Below are 23,626 nucleotides of genomic sequence, written 5' to 3' on the forward strand. Positions count from 1 at the left end.
CCCCCTCCCCCCTCCCTTTCTTTGTCTATCCAGCTTTCTGTTATAATCTTAATCATGATTAGACAAGTGCCCATGACTTGTTCAGTGGAATGAGGAATCGATGCCAGGCTGAAACAAACCCATTGTGCTGGCCACTCTGTTTCCCGGGGTTTCCCTGCAGCTCTCAGAGCTGGACTCCAGGAGGGATAGGAGGGTGGAGGTGAGCAAATCCATCCTGCAATCAGCTAAATGCTGGAGCGTCACTAAGGCCAGACAGGAGGAGGGAATCTATTTACTCCTTTGTGATATTTATGTCTGCAGAGAAATAGAAAATGCACATACAGGAGGCTGTTATTGCCATAAAGCAGTGACCCACTCAACATTTTTTGCATCAACATTCCTGACCCTAAATTCTTACCTTCCAATGTCTGCTCCCTGTAGCATTTAACTGTTATTGCCTGTTGCACATTTAGGAATGAGTAATGGGAGCTAAAATCATATCAGTAGTGTTATTGTATGGATCTATGAGTTTTCATTAGCAAGAGAGCCATTCCCTGATTAGCAACTGTGTGTAAATCAGCTGCTCTCACTACAGCGCCTACCCACTGGAGGTGGATTCATGAGCTTAGATGACAAGCTGTTAGCTGGTGCTAGCTTCTTCAGACTGGTGGGGGGTCCAGCAGGGACGATGTGAGGTTCAGGGGCCCCCGGGGACTCATGTCCCACTCCTGGTTGGTTAGGAGTGCAGCCGTGTGTGCCTTGCAGCCTGCAGGTGCTGGGCTAATCCACCTTATTAAAACAGACTTGATGATTGAGACAGAGGCATTATTCATAACTTTAGATTTCCATACCAGGCATGATTCCAGGCTTTTTCATTTATGAGCTTTCATCTGTAGAAATGAGGAATGCGTGCCAATTTTTAAATTAAATCTGCCCCCTTTTTTTCCTTCTTGTAAATGGTTCAGCATGTTTTTTTGTCTTTAACTGTAAATTTCACTTTCAACCAGCTCAGAAAGGTGAAGAGAACTTAAGTTGTCTTACTGTTTACTGACTCTACCTTCATTGTTATGGCTTACACAGACTGAAACACACACAGCACACACCACATATGCCATGGTTTAGTAGCACATTCAAATTCACAATACAATGCAATCCCAATGCTGATCTCATAATGTGATTTTATGACCATTTTCTACTATTGCCATGAAAACATAAGATTGAAATCAGAGTATAAATAAAAAGATTATATTCTGTACCATTTTTCCATACTGATATCGCACAACAATGCATTTCTTATTCTAAAAAGTGGCACTGATAGTATTTTATAAAAAGGCCCTTTTTGAAATATTTATTCAAAGTAAAATAAGGATATACAACTATTAGAGTAGATGTCCAGTAGATGTCTCACCAGTCTCTAAGACCAAAAGAAACCACTCTGCTTCCCTTCCTCTCTCATCCCCCTATGCAGACCTTTGTTCGACTGATCTACGTTCACATATGTAGACCAAAAATGATTCTGTTCCATAATCACATCACATCTACAGTCAGTTCAGAACTCATGCTTGTATGGGTTAAACATGCAACTCTGCACAGCAGAAAACCACCACACCTTCTTGCTGTGAGGCGACAGTGCTGACCACTTCCCCACAGTACAGCCCAATGTTAAAGATGTTGCATATCAAACCTCTGAAACAAATCCTAAATCAAGAAAACAAGAAGTCCAACAAGAGAAGGCAAAAGCAGATGTCACCTTCTGCTGAGCTGAATTTTGTCTAATAAGCTTGAATTGTTCATATTCACGTTCATTCTCGATTGCATTTTGAGGAGGGATTGGGCAGTATCTGATTTACGATACCGTCAAACCTTCCCTAAACTTTCCCACAGTACAGGGTATAACTAACAGATGATTAAAAAATCCCATTATACAGGAAGCACGAGCGGAGTGTGGAATCATTGTTTGGCCTTTGAGATTTTTTTATTGAGTCCTAAAACACTATAATTACATGAAGCGTTTCTTATGATAACATTCTGATAATGTGAATTAAGGTTTCATGTGATTTAAATATGATAAAGTGCAGCTTTAAATTGCTTCTTGTTGCTTGATCATAACAATTACACTGTTTCAATGTGCTAAATGCATTGGTTTTCAATTTTTCTGCACAAGGTGCACCAAAGTTTAAGCCAAAATCTCAAGGCACACCACTTTCATTTCCATGCGAAATAGCCACATGTCAAAGTATCTTTAGTTTTTGTACAGTTGTAGTAATAGCATAACCTGACACGCCAGATGGATGTGTTTCACACATCCATCTGGGAAGGCTTCAATAGAAAACATTTGAGAAAAGGTAGAGGCTTTGAAAAAAAAATTGGAGTATGATTGGGTTAACGTCCTGTCGGTCACATCTCTACGGGCCAATCAGAGCAACAAAACACGTGACGTAGCCGCTATCAAGCTGCGCGCAGCTACTGACGAATAACATGAAACATGGCGAATACAGACAGGTTAGTACTCGCCATGTTTGTCATTTTTGAAAAGAAAACAACTCACTGCTGTTCTTTGTTCTTCTTTTAACAAAGAAATGTTGTCAAGTTCTGATAAAACTGGCGCTTTAGCAGAATCCACACTAATCTCTTCCTCCATAACTGCACCAGCTCTTGCTGCTGCTTGTTTACGTCACGACTCTGCTGCGCCTGAAAGTACTGCCCCTCGTCGCTGATTGGCCCTGTCACTTTCTAACCAGGGCCAAACAGCTCAGATGGGAGCTTTGCAAGATGGATTCGCCAGTGAAAACAAGGAAACAGGCGTATCCATCTGCTTTGCAAGGTTAGTAATAACATATAGCTATTTGACAAATGAGGCATGCATCATTTACTGGAGTTCTTTTTATCAATATTAAAGCATCCTAAAACACAGGCATTGGTGCTGCTGCTGGAAAAGGACACACACAGTGTGAAGGCACTTATTATGAATATGCACATATTACATTGACTTTTTAAAATAATGGTAATGAAAGCAACACCGTGGCTACTTTTGAATACATTGGGATACTATATTGCCACCCAATCCTTTTTTGAGGTATTGCTGTGTCCCTATTGGCTATATATTTTTAGCCATTTTTTCTGAGTTTAGGTATTTGTGCTCACATAAAAGCTAACTTCTTTGACATGATAACTGGTGACAGAGCAGGAGAAGCTGGACACATGATGTGTAAACGTGGTTTAAAACAGTGCTGCAGAAGAGCTGCTGTGGGATGCAGATCAGCCTGAAGCTGAAGTGGCAGCCCTTTTCAGCCACCAATCTGGACCTCTATCAAAGACTTGGACCTCGTTTCTGGAGCAGCACCCACCAGGAAGCAGTTTTGTATATGGGTCAGGTGATGAAAATAAAAGAGCTTGTGACCAGAGAAGATAAGGCGGGCGGTGGTGGTGGTGTGGTGTGAAGATATCGTCTTGCTTTTTCACCCCGCTGGTGTCCACCTGCTGTAGCCAGAAAACATTTTATCCTCTTCCCCGGCCTGAGGTGATGGTCCCACTGAGATCAGACCTGCCCTGTGACTGGCCCGCTGCCCTGGGGTGCCTTAGATTCATCTCAAGGACACGCTGGTAGATCTGGACAAACAAGATATAAACAGGAAGAAACAGGATGTTTGCTGTTGACTGTTGTTTCCAAAAGTTGTCTCGTTCGTTCTACATCTGTCACGTGTGGATTTGGAGCATTCTGAGCTGAGGCATTGTTTTCCCATAAGAGTGATGAATGATTAATTGATGGTGTTGGTCAGTGTGATTTCTCTCTGATGCTTGTGTGTTGTGTTTGTGAATGTGGTGTTGAACATTTCTCTGTGATTACATTCTCTGTCATTAAATTATTTATTCATATTATTTTAAGCTCAGGGCTTTAAGCCGACATGTACCTGTTGTGGTTTTTTTTTCTCTTCTTTGCTTGTTTTCTGCTGCTTTGCCTTCTCCTCTCTTTATATGGAAATCAACTGTTTTCCTCTTTTCTCTGCTGCTGTGAATACATTGTTTTGTCAGTAGTTGTCTTAAATAACAACACTGCACAGTAGCGTTTTCACTATGTAAGTAAAAAAAAATATTGGACTCTATAAAACAGGGGGAGCAGTGTTTTTTCCAAAAGCAATTGGGACAGATTGGACTCTGCTTATGGGACTGAACAGTGTGTCTTTAGTCATTTTCATCACTGAAGTGAGGTGCTAGGTTTTGCTAAAGTACTGATATCAGCGGGTGTAGTTTGCAACAAATGTGTTGCTGTAAAAGGAAACATAATGGTAAATCAAATCTTTGTAGAATATTAAGAGTTTATTGAAAGAAAACTACAGTCTTGTGGGTTTCTTGTGTCTTAAAGTAGACTTTCTCTAAAGCAAAGAAATAACTCAGTCTCTATGCATCTATTGCTGCACACTTTTCAACATTTTTGATTTAATTCCTCTTGATGGATCTGACACACAGGGTCTCCGTTTGCTGCACTAATAACAGCTTTCAAATACAGAGGATGATAAAGATAGATGTTAAGGTGTATTTAACCATGGCTGCCAGCACTTGTAAAATATTATGTGCAATGAAGCACTATCATTGATTTCATGTGCTTCTGTCAGATAATGATATGTTCTCAGACAGAGAAAATGTTCATGGATGAGAAGCTTCTAGTTTTTCTTCTCTCTTCCCTTTTTTTCCTTACTGTGTTGGAAATGTTCATGCCTGTGTGTGCGCAGCGTTTCACAAAAATCGATGCTACCAACAATCTTATCTGAAAATTCTGAGGAGTTTGGCTTTGTTAACTACACAGCATCCTCTGTGTTGTAAGTAAGAATCTATCACACTTAACAGCCAAATCTAATGTGGTTGGTCAGCCGCGGTCTATGAGGTAACATATTCCGCCCTAATGTATTCAAATGGGGAGGCAGCCACTGCTGCGGGTGCTTTACACATGGTTAATTGATGAATGTGGCCTATGAACACTTGTTTATGGGATATTAAGCCAGACATGGGCGTCACATGCTGCTTATTTTATGTAAATTGTCAACTAAAACAGTAAGATTATTCATTATTAAGGCTTATAATCAGTGATTATTTTTATTGGATATTGAATCCATTGTGTTAAAGCAGAATTGCAGCAGGGTCAACCGGGCGCTAAGCTGTGATAGTTAATCTAATCACAGATAACGCTGCATCCAAACAGTGTAGATGCAACATGAATGAATAACCAGACCAAAACTAAGAAGTTTTAACTTCATTTTGGCATGAAAAACACCCTGGTGAGGACTCCCTCTGGCTCCCGTCGACAGTATTTACACATTATTCTCCAAAGTGCATCAGCGCCAGATGGTTCCCCTCCAATCCCACAGCAGCAGGACATTGACATGCATCGCTGTCAAAGACCAAGAGACTGTGAATTACACTGAATGCTACAGAGCTGTACACAGATTAACATTGGCTCTACACATCACTCAAAATGTCTCTTTACTTTTCCATCAAAACTTCCTCCGTCATTAATCGTGCTGATAGAAAATTAAATATTTGTGTTGTGTGAACAGTCCTGCTGTGTGTGTCTTGGTTGTCTACATCAGTATTAAGTAATTTTCTCTGCCATACAAACTGGAAAAATGTGATGTGATTTGCCTGCCACCTTTTAAACAAAGTCCTAATCCATTAAATTCCTCATTACCCTCTCATTTAAAAGAGACATTTTTGGAGAATTATAAATATTCTATTATTCTGAAAGGGCTTCCTTGTAACAGTCGATGCCAACTGCCCCATTCATTTTGCAAGATCAAAGCAGCAAGGCAATGGTGTTTCTCAAGGGGACACGAGATGGACCGATCCATATCGCCTTGTGTAACACAGTTACCACTCTGTATGTCTGTATGTGTTTGTCTTTGTGTGTATCCATGAAGCCCTCCTGCCTTGACAGAGCTTTGTTTTTGTATAGTTCAGTGGGCTCCTAGGGAGTGTTGCAGCCAGTTTATATACTGCCAAGTATGTGACAGTGTTATTTATTTCTCTACAGCACAGAGTTCATTCTTATTGAGATATCACGTCTTGTCTGACTCCATAACGTGCTGATGAACTAAAGCCGGTCGCGCTAGGTTTGCTTCAGTTCAGACTTGGAGCAGCTGTGAGGATCTTTCATTTTCAGTCGATTTTGGCAGCCTTGAAGGAGGAAAGCTGTATGCCTGGTGATGTGAAGATCCTGATCTGGTTACTTTGTGCTTTTGTTTTTTTTCATCACAGGTGTTTACAGGAGGCACAGCTATTTTCAGGAATTATCAATTTTTCCGTCTGTCTCTACGTCAAATTTGTGAATCTTACATTTTGTCATGGATTCTAAGTTATAGATTTGTTTTTTGATTATGCTAGATACTTTTATGACTTTGATGGTGATCTGAGGGTTTAAGCTCAGTAACGAGGTAAACATGAATGCTACATTATAAACTACTTGAGGTCCTTTTAGAGCAGTAAAGTACTAAATTCCTCTGTCCCCATTAATTCCTAAAGGCTGTCCCTCACTTCTTGACCTCCAGCGGACATTTGGAATCACTTGATTGCAAACAACCCTTGTGGTCCCTGTGGTGGTACTGTAAAATCCTGACAAAGCCAGATGGCAGAGTTTGTAGAGGAGGACCATCCTTATGTATGAATAAAAAGGGTTCGCAGAGTTGATCATATTAAACTATCTTTCATGTATCTAGATGATTAAACACTCATTTAAACAGACTTGTAGATACAATGCTTCAAGTTTTTTTTTCTGTTAGATGCTGCTAACTATTACAAACTCTATCTTTAAGAGGCAGATGCAAATTCAGGTCTGTTTTAGGCAAATTTTGTCTCACCTTATATTATTCTTTAAAAAAAAAATTCTCTGCATCATGCGAGCCGTTTAGAAGAAAAATGTTTTAACGGAAAACACCACTAAACTATTGTTGAAAGAGAAATTGTAAACAAAAGCTTTTCTTCCCTGTGCTTTTCTTTGAATCAGTCCTATGACAATGATGACGGGATTCAAGAATGGCTATACAGAAACAGTCAGTCATCTCACTCGAGGACTTGTTTGCTTTTATGGTTTATAAGAAACGTCAATGTCAGAATTAGGACAGTTTTATGTGCAGGTTATAGTCCTAATAAAGTGGCTTGACTTAAGTTGCAACTGGTTTCTTAGTGTATAAGGTTGGCATTCAAATCAAAAACCTACTACTTAAAGATCAGGGTATGTTTTTGATAGATTAAATTCCAATGGACCTTTATCAGAGTGATAAAACAAACAACAGATCTCTAGAGGATAGTTTGTATTACACTGAGAGAGACCAGTGACTGTGTCATTTTTTCAAGTAATGAGCAGAGTGAGTGCTATAACTGAATGTTTTTTTTTGTTTTGTTTTGTTTTGTTTTGTTTTGTTTTTTTTTTATAAGTTGTTGAGCCTGACTGAGCTTTTGCTGGACAGCAGTGCAACATCATCTGACAAGGTGCTGCTGTCAAACAAAAGTAAAGCCAGGCTTAATATTTGATCAAGACTGTTCTGGTTTCATTGAAACAAGAAACAGTTTTTAAAGTCTGTCTGACACTGTGCTTCAAACATATTCTAATAAAAATGTTTTTTTTGCACAATTGAATACAGGATTTAATTTTTATTGAACTGAATAAAGTAAAGGAGTGAGTGCAGATTCAGGCAAAATACATTCAGAAAGCCATCAACTGGAAAAAATAAAGAGAAAAGAACTTCACAAGGTTTAGCTCCCAATGAGTAACTTTATTTAACAAAAGGCAGCGTTTTGATCAACAAGGTCTTCATCATAGGACTGTATAATTCCCGAGAGAAAATAGACATATGGAATCTCCTGAATGGGATTTCCAAATGAAATGAAATCATGAATTAAATGACCATATCAAAAAGTTTTTGACTTCTGGTAGTTCTTTTGGACATTGTTCTTATGTACTGGTCTCTATTTAAGTCCACACAGGCAAACACATCTTCCTGCTGTTGTCTAAATAACAGCTGGTGGCAGTAATTTGACAGAAGATGTGAACCTTGCCCCAGGCAAATTCACAAATAGTAATCACTCTCTAACAAGTTGATTTTCAACTCATCAATATGCCTCTACCATAGGTAGATGTGTTCTCTATCACATTTGACTTGATATAGCTACTATCACTTACCACTGTTTGTAATCTGACTACTGTTCAGTAAATTTTAGTGCACATAAAATGTTCCACATCAGCAGCAGCCATCCTGGTTGTTTATGAAAATGCCCCAAAGGTGCTTTAACCTAAAATGTTTGTGATTAGGGGTGCCAGATAGTCTAGCAGTCATATCGCAGGCCCCATGTACAGAGGCGATAGTCCTCAAAGCAGGCAGCTTGGGTTGGACTCCAACACCCTGCACTTTGCTGTATTTTATTCCCCATTCTTTCATCCCAGTTTCTTACTCCATCCATTTCCCTATCATTTACAATAAAGGCAAAAGAGACCAAAGAATAATCTTAAACGTGGTTGTGATTTGTCTGTCCAGAACTGGGACAGAGGTAAATCTGTCTGTCTAGGAGGGAAAACAGGTGATTATTCCTCTGGTTCTTTGGTCAAAGAAACTTGCCCAATGACAGCTGGGATAGGCTACAGCCCCCTATGACCCTGAATAGAATAAGCGGTGTAGGAAATGGATGTCTTAGGTTGGACCCTTTTTTATGTTACCTGAATCACTGTGATCATATAAACTCTGTACTTTAGTAAAACACTAGTCCAGTTCTCTAACATCTGGGTTACCAGGTTGCCCACTTGAAAATCCATGCTGTCCACCCTTATTTCAACAGGTTCTCCCCTTCTCTTCCGTCGTTAAATTATTTGGAATCAGCACAGCACACCTGCTAAATATCAGCAGATGTGCTGCTGATACTGATACTGATACATATCAGTATATGGCATATTGATAGAATAGAGACATAGGCGTCATCAAATTTGGGTGTTTACGGCCACACTTTTTCTTTGCCCTATACCATTTGACATTTCATATAATTCATTAATTTAGAAAATTCAGCCTTGGGCTGGTGTACTGAGAAATCTCATATGTCTCTCATTTTTAACTGTTTACTGCGCAAAAAGGGGTATTGATTTTTCTTAGCTCAGGTCTTTAAAAAGTCCTAAATTTGATTTTTAAAAGCATGCAGGAACCCTGTTGATGCTTATTTTTTGGTTTCTGAGGTACACTTATTGGTGCACCACAATGGAGGAAAATTGCTACAGCTTCATGACTTCCTAGCTTGGACTGTGTAACATATGATTCATAGCCACTGGATTATGGTCTCATCAAATGTATGCTTTTTTTAAAGTATGGCTCACCAGTAATCTCAGCGATGTTCTCTTTGGCGGCACCTTTAGTAACAGGTTTGTCTTTGGACTTCACCGTCACCGAATTCCAGACAGCTTTTTAAATGTCAAGCCTCTTATTATTTAGTTTGCTCTGGTTCTTTTCTCTTCAGTAGTCGCCAGTCTCTTCAGTCTACTTTTAAATGTAGGTAGTTTTATGCTTCCAGCTTATTTTTCTGCAGCTGCTGGGCTATTGACACTGCTTGCTATATTTCTTGTGTGTGTTGACTAGACACCCAGTTTGTAATAATGCAGATTTTAATGATTTAACCAGAGGAACATAAGGCTCAATTATGATAACAACAGTGCAGCCTTTGACTAGTAGTAGATAGGCACTTTGGAAAGGACTGGTTATGTAAACTTCTGTGCTTCTTGCAGGGCTTTCAACAGACATGTGGAGCTGTCAGCAAGGGGATAAGTATTGCTTCCAAAATGTACAGGAAAAGCGATACACAACCTGGAAGTCAAACTATATTAAGTCAACAAGAAGAGGAAGTACCCGTCTGAGATTAGGTGACTAGTCGGCTGCTTGACTGGCGCTTGTGTAAACCCCTGGTCTTAGAAACGTACACTGATTTTTGCTGTTAAATTAAACAGACTGAACTGTGTGGATGCTGCTGAGGCTCTGACAGAAGTGTTTAAAGATGTGCCTGCTTGCCCCTCAGATCTTTCCTCACGTTTCCTGGTGACTCAAATGACTTGTGTGTATTGTAAATCACAGTGCCGAGACTGATACTGACTGATGGCTTGTCCATCCAGTGAATTGTGGCAGACTGTAGCTTTCTTCTCAACACACCCATATGGTTGAGTGTGTATCATTAATTAAATATCACTCAAACTTTCCCACTGAAATCTGGCACCACAACATTTAGAGGGGATTTTACATTCCACACAAACACATATACACTTTCTATAGGATTTTCTCTTCATACAAGCCTCGCTGGCAGAGTATGCAGATTGACTTTGCCCAGCTCTGAAGATTTTTTGTACCATCCCATTAAGCAGGATTTATTGTTCCCCGAGTGCTCACTGCTCCATTACCTTTGGGAGACTGCCTAAAACGTGTGTTTGTGTGTTTTTGTGCTTATTTCCCCTACATGTGTCTTCAGTTATTAAAAAAACAAAACTGAAAACAACAACAAAAAAAAAAGCAATAGGTGGGTATTCTGACACAGTCGTGGTGATGGTTAAGGTGATAGAGTAAATTTGAAAGGAGCAGATACAACATCCGGTCCCCTTGGTCATTATCACAGCGATGCTTATTAGTCAGAAAGAGAGAGGAGTTAAGAGCCACACTACCCATCTCTGAGAGTCTGCATAGATGGCTTGATTTAATAAGGACATTAAAAAGCCTTATCTCCTGTCCTTAAGAGAAGGTCACTGTGTCTAAAATAGCTGAAATGCTATGATAACAGTTTAGAGAGATAAGATATCTCCTGAATACTAATGTAGAACAAAGCTGTTTAAGGCTCATTTCACAGTCTATAAGTCACACTTGATTTTGTGGCTCCATCACTGTTTTTATGAAGTTTGTTTCCAAAGATTCAATTCGACTTTTATTGATCATTGCTTTTGATGACCTTTCTACAGTTTAGTGCGTGGAGGACAGAATTCCTTATCCCTGATTTAGACTGGCAGGGCGTTGAAACGCTGCTCAGTTTTGTTCTCTTAAGCACCAAGTCATTACTTCCAGTCTTTACTGCCATGAATATAACTCTGTTTTGACCGGTAGCATATCCTTTTTAAATTCTGACCCTTTAAAGCAAAGCTAAGTGTACTTGTTAAAAAATTTTTTTTGAGGCTTCAAGGGCTAAAACTGCTCATTAATTAGTAGCGGAGAAAGACCGGAGAAAATGCCTTATTTATGTTGAAGAAATAGTTTTTCCCTTATTAAGAGAATCTCAGGGAAACTAGCGATATAATATGATAGGATACGATAGGATATGTTATACAATGCATGGCCCATGATCACAGTAACATTATAATGAAGCAATGCCCTGATAACTGAAATACTGTAGGATAATCACAGCATAATATCTGATGAACTAAAGAATGTAAAAAAAACCCAAAATGGTCAAAGGTACAGTCTGTCGTATTTAATCACATTTAGTGGAAAAAACTTTATATTCATTATATTTACTATTATGTTTAAATTAGTGTTTAACCCTCTGATATCATTTGTAAGCACTAAACCCATTAAGCCATTTGTAGACAAAAAGTCCACTGTGAAAAAAGATGAATTAAAAAGCTATGTAAACATATTATTTCCAGGTATTTTAAGTATTCTTTTCATCAACTTTAGTCCTGTCCAAAACCACAAAATATAAAATAATAATATTTTCATGATTTTAACCCTTTAAATACCAGTTTGACTACAAGACATCACGGTTGTTATGAAAAAATCACTACAAATTTGTTATTTTCTAAACAAAATGAATGTAAGGTGGCTGGGGGATTTTTTTCCAAGCATAGTCTTGGATATGCCAAAGAGTAGCAACAAAATTTATTTTTGTGCATCATTACCTCTTTTTAGAGTCATAGCATTTTCCACTTTTTTATGATTTATCTCTTTCAATCAACTTCAGTCCTTTTCTGGATTTTAACCCTTAACATACCAGTTTGAATGCATGTGTCAATGTTTTACATGAAAATCACACACAAAAAAGAGTTATTTTTTATGTAATGCATGATCAAGGGCTGTGGGATTTTTTTTCAAACTATAATCTTGGATGTGTCAAAGATTGGCGACAAAATTGATTTTGATTAGGTTTTTGTAGTGTCTGATTTAAAACTTTACTCCCTAGTAAGCCATTTGTGCACAAAAATGTCCACTTATGAAAACTGCTATAAAAATATTACAAATTAATATTTTCTGTTTTTGGCTTAAATACTTCAGTCATCGTCACTCCTGATCAAAAGTACCAAATGTGTCATTCTTTTCAGGATTTTAACCCTTTAATCTCCAGTTTGAATACATAGTGTCACTCTGGACAAAAATGCCCCGTTTACTCGCATTATAATCTCACTTTTTAATCTCACTGCCATAGCAGAATAAAACTATGAGTTCTGTAATGTCAGTGATTCATTTTAAAGAGAACAGTAACATCCATCAGTTTTGGTGTACACACCTAGATGGTGCTGTTTTCCCATTATAAACCTGTTCTTGAAATACCTATCATTTCCTAGCGGTAAAACATCTTTAAAATCCTGTACCAGGATAAATGTATTAACTCACTGTATTGGTGGGGCAGTTTCACTGTTGTTATACTTCATCCATTAACTTCTTTTCATCACTGTCTTCTTCCTTTATTCCACAGTCAACTTTTTTGTCTAATTTACTTTTTTATTGTACTTTTATTTATTTATTTATTTATTTTTAGCAAACCAACAGCAACAATACAAGACAGAACAAACACCGGTCTTGGACAATTTCTAACAATAAAAATCCATGTTAGTGCACATGATCGTTGTTCATTTAACACTTTTCAATAAGTCTACTTCTCCCTGTACTACAGAAAAAAATCCCTCCCCTTAGATTCAGTGAAAAAGTAAATCTATCCATTCTTTTAGTATCAGTCATAATATTGATCCAGTAAGTCTTTGTTGGAGGTATGGACTATAAACACTTAAGTGTTCCTGCTTTTTTCTGCAGGTTGCTGGTAATATTTTTATTTGTCCAATTATCTTTAGTTTATGTTACCCTCCTAACTTAAATCATAAGCACCGCTGTGAAAAGGGAAACTAATTAGAGTGCTGTATTACTGTTTATTAAAATATCAATATTTGGCAACAGTGATACAGTAGTAATGCCACACAAGGACAACCATATATTTCTGTCTCAACATTTTTCCCACCCCTATTCTTAAATATATTCAGAGACCCTCAGACTTTAATTGTGACCCACCCTTTTTCAAGTTAAAACAACTACATGGGAAACTGCATAAATCTAAACTATCTGCATGAAAACCAAACCAGTTTGTAAGCTCGTGTTTGATCTGTTTTTGTTAAAGTGTCTGGTTTTAAGTGTTTATATTGGTTTTCATTAGACATAATTCAGGTCAGACCAATCAGATTTGCTTGTATGAAAGGGAGGGTTTTAATAGTAGTAACTCATTTTTGAAAACCAAGTTGACTTGTGCTGGTGTGAGGGGCGATGAGTGTAAGGGAATCCTAAATATTAAGACGTATAGACATTACTAGTTTAACATTAGTGTCTTTTCCATACAAAAAAACACACTTTTTTTTGCATTTTGTAGAAGATTTACTTTAGAAAATCCCACATAGGCTGCCATTTTTGTGCATTGCACTCTTGGAAGTGGTGCATGGTTGCATTGTTCTTTTCCCATCAGCTTATAGACTGTACTTTTCTCAGTCTGCATTACACGAACTTCTGCCTTTTTATTTTTTGCACTAAAATTGCACTCCAGTTTAAAGTCAAAAAGTTTTTCAAGATCACATTCTGTAGGTCAAAGAACAACTAAACCACATGACATCACTACCACTACCCTAGTGTGTTGACCTACATGTAAAAACCCTCTCAAAACATGTAAAACTAGTCTGTTTCTTTATACAACATCCAAATAAAAGACGCTAATGTTAATCTAATAGAGTCACTATGTGTTTATATGCAGGGCTATTTTGGAGAACTTTCTCTAAACAGTTTAGATGGTAGCTTTTTTTCATACAATCATTAGATGTTGGCTTTTTTTTTTTTTTAAGATTTATTTTTGGGCCTTTTCGTGCCTTTATTAGATAGAGGACAGTGGATAGACACAGAAACACGGAAGAGAGTGGGGACATGTGGGAAATGGTGCCACAGGCTGGATTCGAATCCGCCACCCACATACATGGTGCGCGCCTTAACCACTTAACTATCGACACACCCAGATGTTGGCTTTTAAAACATGTTTAGCCTACAATAGAGAATTGAAATGCAATCCAGTTGGACCAGTTCCTAGGATGTAGCCTGTTTTGTCTCCTAGATAGATAAAAGATTTAAATGTTTTCTTGCATGATGATTTACAAAATGTTTCTGTTCAGCTGCTTTTGCCATGTTGAGTTTGCACTCCTGCAAGCTACAGTGTGGTCATCAAACACTCAGCCTTCATCGATAGTTGTGAAGTACAAAACCCAAAATGTGTAAGTCGTGCTGTAAGTTTATTTACTAAGCAGTTTATTTAGGTTTTTTAAATGCATGGTTATGATTTAAAGAGAGATAAGAGCTTTGAAAAATAAAAAAGTGGTGTTGACAACCTGGTCTATATCATATCCCAGCATGTTTTTTGCTGCAGAGCAGACTCTTAATACAGGGTGAATAGGAGGGGATTTCCAATAGTATCAGGCTGCGTCCAAATTGTGATCCTGGCAGCGGAAATTTTGTTAATGAGGGAACATTTCTCAGCATAGGACTGTACAATTTTGGACACAGTGATTATCACAATTATTTCTATCAACATTGAGATCCAGATTATCATTCACAACTATTAATTATTAAATTTATTGATTTTGAGGACTTTTTGTGCTTAGTGTTTATTTAAAAATATACTGTATATCCTACAATAGGACATGTAGGGCCTGCATCTGCCCCTAACAGTTGGCCAAACATAACCCATCAGTGATTCACAACATCCATAGCAGAAATTTGTCATGATAAGAATTGAATGCCAAAAAAAGGTTATTGTTTATGATTGATCATTCTGATCTATGGTATTGTTTAATAAATGTGGGGCTGTCAAAAGATTAAAATTTTTAATTGCAATTAATCTCAGGATATCTGTAGTTAATCCCAATTACAGCATTTAAAAATTCCACTATTTCACATTTAAAACTTGTGTCATTTTGGGTTTTTTTCTGCTGGCTTAAACTGAGGGTAAGAGACTTTCTAGTTTGGATACAGAGCTGAACTTAGCCACAGAAAAAGGAATTTGTTATGGACTGAAAAGGAAATAAGTGCACAGTAAACAGATGTGGATTAACCAAAGTTTTTGGAAAGTGACACTAACGTCTTCAGTTAATCGCATTTAAAAGAAAAAATTTAATTTTGGATCATAATTAATCACAATTAATCTTGACAGCCCTGATTAAATGGTACCTCATATTTAGGCCTAGTTTGACAGCTTTTTGAATGCATTTTAAGTGTGAATAATTGTCAGTTGTGTTTCTCTGATTTTAGGAAGGCCAAAATTATGATTGGGATTAAAATTTAATTAATAGTGCAGCACTATCTCAGCATTTTATATTGTAACTTTGGATACAGCTATTTTTACATGGGGAAAAAATTGCACACAAATTTTACAGTGTTATACTGAATCAACAACCAGATAAGAAGCGTATATAAATTAATTGCCCAGCAACTACTTCAATCAGGCATTTTCTTTGAAAACCAAGTTAATATCTATGTTGTGGTATGAAATCAAAAACAAAAATACAAACGGCAGATGAAATACGATAGTTACAATCAGTAGCCTACAAAGAGAAAGTAAATGAGAGAGAGCCCCTTTCCAAACAAAAAAACATCAGCAAAACATATAAAGCAGCTCTATAAAAATAAAATGACTGATCCTGGCACATTCTCCTATTCTCACATCTACATCTGTATACCCCTATACTGACAGTATATGTATTCAGAACATACATAAAAGTCCTGTCCACCTTGTTGGGGCATTTAAAAAGAAAACAATATTGGTCAGCCACCACTAGAATAAAACATCCTGAAACAATAATGATTATCAGTATGATATATAATTTACATTTGCCCACATTACTTCTAAATAATGGATGTGTTCTTGTCTGTTTTCCCTTTGAATCATTGAGCACCACATAGTGAAGCAGAAAATGTGTTTCCTGCCTTAATATCCTGTTTTATCATTTGATGACCCCTCAGATTGAAGGCGTGGCCCCTCATGGGGTTCAGATCCACAGATCGAGACAACACCATGCAAAGTGTCATATATCTTTTATTTGTTTCTGACACCAGTATCACCTCTCAGGACTTTGTATTCATGACTATATTGGTCATAATAATAGCCTGAGGTGTTCCTCAGTTCTCAGGGATCATCAGAGTCCTTTGGGTGCTGTGTTGCAGTGTCCTTGGCTTGCTTTGGGAACAGCATGAGCATATTAGCAGTCTTTCTTAGATCCTCTGGTGCACCTGCAATCTCCTGATGTTTAACCCTGGACTTCATTGGAGTGTTGCAGTGATTACAGGCCGTCCTGAGGGACATCGATTGTCCTGCTCCTCCCAGGCAAGCCCCACACAATGCTGACGAATGAACCCGTGGCCCTGCCAAGTCCAATTAACTGTCAGTGCCGCATCGACGAGCTCCTCCGTTTGTTGAGAGTGAAGAAAAACAAACTTTTAATCAAATTTGCCTCCAGGCCCCAGGGTATTTGGGGTTGTATTTTGCATTCCATTGTGTTCTGCCTTGCCTGCAGCCGTGCCACCCTCTTAGAAGGTTATATTGCATGTTGTTTGTGTGTGATGGCTCAGACTTTACTTTAGCTGCAGCCCTATGAAACATCCAGAGTCTTAATATTATACAGGAACAAAAGCAGAAAAAGACTTGGAAGCTAGGTCAGCTCATGCAAATTTTATTTGCACACAGTGGCATTGGTTTATCTAAAAGACAGAACTTTGGTCTGTGAAAGAATAACAGGAGAGCGTTGTGTACCTTTGGTGTGAGTTTACAGCGTTTTGTCACAACGTTCAGAAACATGCTCTCACTGAGGTCGGAGTGCATGCCAGTGTCTGAAAGCATCTTCGACTTGCTAATCAATACAAACACAGGTAACAATCTTGCAGAATAGTTTCTGCTTCGTTTTTCAAAGCATTAACATCTCCACAAATACCCTCTGCTAATTCTACCAAGGTTGAGATAAACAACCCTCCTCTCTTCTTCTCTGATTAGGGTAATGCAGACATTAAAAGCCCACAAATTCAATTAGATTGGTGGCTTTTTCTACAGAGGGGAAAAAAAAGGAAGGACAAAACAGGCAGAGACGCTATCGCATAGCTAGGGCATACTAAGTGCAACAAAGAGATGTAGCTTGGGATCTTAAAATCGACAAAAAGGGCATCTGGATGATAAGGATCAGAGAAAATTTTACAGGGAATGCAATCATTACCAAACACAGAGGTGCATTCATGAATATCCTATCTGTGTTATGCAGAAACTGATCTGAAAGTAGTCATTCAACCGAAATAAAACCCAGTTAAAAACAAGGTCAGTGCCACTGAAATTGTCTCAGACGAGCACATGTAGCCAGCCGGCAGATGTGAAGTCTGAGCAGATCAGCAGACCTTTAGGAGTTCATCATGTCCTGGAGCGTACGCTTCATTAAGACCTTTCAATTGAGTTTAGATGGATAAAAGACAGAAATTGCTGACTTACAGGTTCAGGCATCCTCAAAGTGATGAGTCCCCCCCTGAGAAATTAGATTTGCAAAGAAACTTGACACCATGTGATTTGCTCAGCCTCGCACTTTGAACATTAGCTTGTATTATGATTCTGGGACATGTTCCTGGGACTCAACTTCTATTTCAGGGCAGGCGTACTGTAGTATGAATGACAAAATCGCCCTCCACCACAGAACAAAAAAGAGGGTCAAAGTCCATGGATCGATTCCACTGGTCCTTGCTTTGACTCAGAAATAAGATTTTGGATGGAAATGCTTCAGTTTTTCCTTTAAATGAGACAACTTCACCCTTAATCAAAAGGGACCACTGATTAGATCCATTGCTGTTCTGGTTTTAAATATTTGAGCTGCTGTTCTGTCACTCATAGTAAATGTCATGTGGAGGGAAGATTTAGGATTTATGCTCCACGCTGGCAGGTGCTGGAACCTTCTGCTCCTCCCAGATGGCTCGATTCATTTCTTAGCCGCCTCTTTACTTTTACAGTATCTCTCTCTCTCTCTCTCTCTCTGCATCTCTGTCTGTGTCCCTTTTAAACACACTCTCTCTCTCTCTTTCTCTCACACACACAATACTCCCTAAGTTGCTGTTGTATACTTTTTACTTCACTTTGACTTTGAGAATTGAGGAGAATAATTCATGGGCCTATAGCGAGTTTCAGAGAGAGAAAAAGAACGACACTGCTTTCAGAGCCAGCAGTTCATTTGAGATGAACTCCAGTATTTCCCTTTTCCTTTCTCTCTCTCTCTCTCTCTCTCTCTCTCTCTCTCTCTCTTTCAGGGAAGAAGTCTCCAAAGGGTCTGCATTATCCTGGAGAGATGATGGAATAAAGGGAAAACCTTTAATCTACACTTTTTCTGTGTTAATCAAAGGCTGGAGATGTTTTGCTTTTTCTGCCCTTTCATATTGTAGCAGATATCCATCCAGTGCTGCTGCTTCTTCTTACCTAATTGAGCTTTACACTGCACTGTGGTTTTCAAACTTCTGTCTCTCACATATTTGAAGATTTTGCTGGATTTAGTGACATTTTTGGGACTTATATAACACACTGCAACACTACATAATTCATTTTTTACAGAAATATTTATGATCAAGCTAGAGATTGGTGATCATTTTTACATATTTGGCTTTTTTAAGTTTTATCATTTCAGTTCAGAGGCTAGGCTTGATTTGGACACAAAAAAGTCAAGATCTTACTTTTGAAGTCTCACTGTTTGTTATAACCTGTCAGTCTGTTGGCATTACTAGTGGTCAGGCAGGTAGAAACTCATCCAAAGATTTATGGCTTAATGATGAGCATTTGCATAATGTGAGATCATTAAAAAGCAATTATCCTCTTGTTTGTGTGTACACACACGATTCTTTGTTGTTGGGGATTAATTTTGTAGGTGGATGGACTCGCTCGATTGGCCATCTTTACACTAAATCATGTTTGTGATTACAGAGAGGGACGGATCCATACACTGTGACATGTTAGACACATAAAACCACTGGTTTGAACTGACAGGTACTGTTTACCCAGACATGCAAACAGAGAAAATAGTAAGTCCCTCTACTTAAGCATTCATACGCCTCTCTGTGCTGTTGCTCTTTGACTCCAATTTCATTCCTTTATTACTTACTGCACAGCAACAGCTTCAGGTAATTCAATAATCAAATTGAGAGATTGAAAATACCACTTAGAAAAATTATTTCATATTGTCTTTTCATTTGATGACCCCTCTGCTCACAAACAACGAATGCAGAAAATGTGCCATGGAAACTTGATGCAGTTAAGGTCCTTTGAATAGTTGATTATTCAGAGCTAAAGATCAAACAGTAGTGCAAAATTGCATTTGAATTCCCGTTATCTTGTTTTATGTAGCAACCTTTATGTTCAGTGATGCACTGTGCAGTTTTTAGTCACCATACACACCAAATAGACTGTTAAATATGTCTGCAGCATGGGGTATGTTTCACTTCCATAGTTTGTGTATGGGGAGGGTAGCACCTTTGAAAAAAATGCAGAGTGAGTGGACAAACATTCTATCTGTCACATTCATAACAAGCAGATCAGAGCGATAAAACATAAGACATCGATAGAAACAGTTCAACCTCACGTCCTGCTCTCCAGAGTGACCACGCCCCCATTTGGGTGAAAACAAGCTCCGTGTTTGATTTGCAGTAGATTGGGAAACAGTGGTAGCAACGCGATTTAGCGCTATCACATTGTGTTTTAAGCATGTTATAATTAAAAAAAAGCCACAATTTACCACGACAAAGAAGAGTTTAAAAAAAACAAACAAGAGCTCTGTGTCTTTGTGTTGAAACTAGAGAGGATTATAGTGGTAATAAGTGACCACTCTAACAACAGGAGCTGTAGTCTGCTTACCTTTAAACAGATTTTTCACACATTATTAATAACGTTTTGAAAGTTCAGAATCAACTCATTTAGTTTAAAATACAAGCATAAGGTATGTGTTGTCAGTTTATGGCATCTCCAGTCACATAATGGGTAGTTTATCCAGTTTGACTGAAGGATTCTGAACAGACACTCACATTTACCTCAAACTTTGTTCATTTTATAATTTTTAGGTGCCAATCATTACTCTGAAATGTCATATTTTTACGAATAACTCGCCTGCTATCAGATTAAGGCTCTGAATAACCATTAAACCATTTGGGTTCCATATTTTAAGCTTACAAACAACCCAATCTTTCAAATTTGCCACCATTCATTTTGATGGAACATTTTCACCCAGAAAGGGGTGGGGCTGGCATTGTTTGGGCAAAGGAAGTAAACTACCCAACAAGAGCCTGACACTCATCAACCTAGAGCTATTTAACTAGCACTGGTGAACTATCAGTGGAGCCAGATGGTGACGAAAACTCTCGCCAGGACAAGCTTTGAGTGAGGTTCCTTGTTGTCCAGTTCTGATAGGACAGCCTATACAGTCTGAGCTAATTGCTCCACTGGCGGCCATTATTTATTCGCTTGGAGTTCAACTGAACCGCACCTGTAGGTTACACAAACTCATGCTGAGGCCAGTCAGGAGAAAAGCAAAAACATCTTTTTTTTTTTTGTCAAGAAAAGCTTCCATTGCAATTCTTTGCTATCTTTTAATAAAGAAATTGGGTCAAGAGTGATTGTGCTTCTATACTACTGTCAGTCACCATTGTTTACTAGCTAACTAAACTAAACCTGTAGGTACCTCCTGGTTCTCTTCAAATGATGGTCATTGGTCCAGTCATTCTCAGACTGGGAACAAATGTTTCATTTCAGCTTTGAAAGATTAATCTGCCTGATGAAAGACAGAGAATCTGGCCAATCCATCGGCTTTGCACTTGAATTCCCTACATAGTAACTTTGCTCTTTTGTCGCTACTGTCCAAATTAGAGGTGAGAGCTATTATCCCTTATGTACATTAGATGACTCATTATAGCTCACTATGCATTTTGAGAAGTGCATGTACAGCCAATAACCAAGCAAAAACCACCCTCATGCTTTGTGGTACAAAGCTTTAGTGTGAACGGACAAGAGTTGGGCAATCAGCATGAGCACAGAAACACAGACTGGTTATTATTTGGAGGCACTCACTGAAATCTGGAGGCTGTTAAAATAAAGAGTGAAGGATTTTTCATGGAGTATTGCTGTTTTTTCCTAATGATGCCAGGCAAGACACAATGCTCTGTTTGAATAAATAAATAAGTTGTGTTGCAAAAACATGCTCTGTTATTTATTAAAATGAAAATTGAAAAATTTCTCAGCATTAGCTCTGAAATGTGTGCTGTTATTTATTATGACATTATCAGTAAAAAGCTTTAGGTATTTTTTGGGATGCTGAGCTCACTATACAGTGATCCAGTGCAGAGAATACCTTGTGTAGAGAGTAGTGAATGACTAATTTCAGACACAGCCTAGGAGCAAACTTACTAAATTCACTGAAAGCCCTCAAAACAGTTTTCCTTCATTATTTTACACCATTGGCAATACTGCTCTTATTGATTTTGCTTTTTTGTCAGATCTAAAGACAATTGTTTGTGGTTGTATTCTGTCAGGCAGATAAATGTTAGTCACACCCCTCTAAACAAAACCAACATGATAACATTAATTAGTGATGACCAACACCAGTCTAAAACCCTGAGTTTTGGCTACCTGCAGAGTCCAATCCAATCCTAGTTTTAAATTAATAACTTGTGTACTTCGCTGTGTGTAGGAGACCGGAAATCATTTATGCAGGAAGCAGCATCAGCTTTTCCCAACTTGGTGAAACAACTTAAGATAAATGGGTGAACTGCAGTTTTCATCTGCTTGTGTAGTGTTTTCCATAGCATCACTCACCCTCTGCTGTCACAGTGAACTCTTGGTGACAGAGAACTGCTCTGTATGTACAAGCAGCTGTGACTCCTTTATTGTCAATAGCTTTTTCATGTTACTAACATTGTCTCTTAAATGTTGTGCACTATAGCATACTCGTAAAGTATTTCTTCGATGGCAAGTGTAATTGAGAAACTGGCGTGAGATCTGTGAAAGATTTCTGCTTGTTGCACTGCACTGTGAGGTTATGATCATGGTTTTAGGTTAGTGCAGTGGTTCCCAAACTTTTTTGCAGGTCCTCCTTTGGCAGATGAAAATATTTTCAGGCCCCCCTTACCCCTCACCGTACGTATCCACAAGTAAAAACATGTAAATGTGCCACAAACACACTGTTATTCACAATTTTTGCCAACAAATTCCTTTTTTAGAATTTACTACAACATAAAACCAAAAAATGTTGAGTTTTAAAAATCTGACTCTCTGAAGATGAACAATTCTCTGAAAATGAAAATTTGACGAACATCTTTAAGATGTACACACCCAGCCCTGCAATAAATTCAGTGACAATTGTGGTCTTATTTTGTGCTACAGATATTTTTTGAGTCTTGGGTGCAGCTGTAAGACCATCACTCTCAGTTCATTTTCTATGTCCAGCTATGATTTGATTCGATATTGTGGATGCATCAGCCTTTTGCAGCATCCTCACATAGGTAGGATGATGCAAAAGGAATAATTGTGGCAGAAGCTCTCATGCCTAGCTACTACCACTTTCTTTTCACTCCAGTCCAAAATGTTGTCATTGTCTTGGACTTGACCTGCAATAATATCATTGAATCTGAGGAGACTTCAATAAAATTCTCCTCTTCTACAGGGATGAAGTCATCAGCTGGTGCTATTTAGCCTGGCCTTGCTGTGCCCCCTTGTTATGATCCTGTGCCCCCCCGGGGGGGGTCCCACAGCCCACTTTTGGAACCACTGGGTTAGAAGGTCCCAACTTTTTTTCTGTGGATCCCCCCATGCTGTCAAAAATTACCTTCAATTTCAAGTGGTTTATTCAATTAATGTCTAACAAAGTAGCTCTTATCAAAAGACCTTTGTTTAAACTATCCTTTTAGCACTTTATTATCCTTTTATTTAATATGCAAATCTAATTTTGACAACCCCCCTTCCCAAGATCTTAAGCAGCCAGACTCCAGGTTGTCTACTCTCTACTCTGCAGTGCTGTGCAGATAAAGCCAGTGTTCTTATATGTTGTTGTTTAGGTTAGACAGAGTTCAAACTTTAGGTTCCAAGTGTTCTGTTGTTTTTAAGCCATCACTTTTTGTATCTTTGCAACACAGCTGAAAAAGTGAACTGCCTTCTTTGTTTAAGATGTTGTTAAACCATCACCCTTCCAATGATTAGCTGAACAGATATTGCAAGAATCCTTAGATATTATTGGTATAACAAGCATGAAATATATCTGATAGGTGAAAACGTTTACACATCATGGTCATGGAAACAGTCAGTAACGGGGAGGAGACTGGAGTTATTGCAAAGAGGCTTTTAATTATTGTCTTAACTC

The 23,626-nt window shown here is 38.3% G+C and overlaps 1 protein-coding gene across 1 annotated transcript in view; it reads left to right on the forward strand.

Annotated features, from left to right (window-relative positions):
• megf11 (multiple EGF-like-domains 11) overlaps window positions 1-23,626 on the forward strand; it is a 131,973-nt gene that overhangs the window by 39,799 nt on the left and 68,548 nt on the right. The gene's annotated exons all lie outside the window — the stretch shown is intronic.

The sequence above is a fragment of the Cheilinus undulatus genome, linkage group 9, assembly GCF_018320785.1.
Source record: "Cheilinus undulatus linkage group 9, ASM1832078v1, whole genome shotgun sequence".
Classification (NCBI taxonomy): domain Eukaryota; kingdom Metazoa; phylum Chordata; class Actinopteri; order Labriformes; family Labridae; genus Cheilinus; species Cheilinus undulatus.